Here is a 361-nt window from a genome sequence, read left to right as displayed (position 1 = left end):
TGCGGATCCCGAGCGGGAGGCCAGGGTCTGTAACAGCGGGTGTGTCAGGTCGGGGGCGGGCGCGGGGAGGGTTGGTAAGATAATGAATGGGAGGTTGGCTCCCCCCCCCCCGGCCCCCGCCCTGCAGCCGCCGCGGGAGACTCTCCCCCGGCCCCCGCCCTGCAGTCACAGCGGGAAGCTCAGTGACTGAGCCGGGGAGGGGGAGCAGAGGGCCGGGGTGCTGGGGGCGCCGCACCAGGTAAGGGACGAACTGTTGCCTTGTGCTACGTGGAGCCAGCCGAAAAGAAAGGAGGAGGAGGAAGAAAGGAGGCTGGCGTCCGCGCAGCTTCTTCGGCCCTCCCTCGGCGCCCCCTCCCCCCCC

General features: G+C 70.9%; 1 protein-coding gene across 3 annotated transcripts in view; it reads left to right on the top strand.

Annotated features, from left to right (window-relative positions):
- The window catches only part of LPAR1 (lysophosphatidic acid receptor 1), a 161,422-nt gene that overhangs the window by 6,702 nt on the left and 154,359 nt on the right, over nt 1-361 (top strand). Inside the window, exon 1 of one of the 3 annotated variants that reach the window (XM_006142726.3) lies at nt 156-238. The exons of the other annotated variants lie outside the window; for them this stretch is intronic. The gene's annotated coding sequence lies outside the window, so the exon portion shown is untranslated. Of the gene's footprint in view, nt 1-155; nt 239-361 lie in introns of those variants that run through there. 3 annotated transcript variants of the gene reach the window in all.

The sequence above is a fragment of the Tupaia chinensis genome, unplaced genomic scaffold (genome assembly GCF_000334495.1).
Source record: "Tupaia chinensis unplaced genomic scaffold, TupChi_1.0 Scaffold000081_1, whole genome shotgun sequence".
Lineage (NCBI taxonomy): Eukaryota > Metazoa > Chordata > Mammalia > Scandentia > Tupaiidae > Tupaia > Tupaia belangeri.
This window is presented reverse-complemented; position numbering and strand designations above follow the sequence as displayed.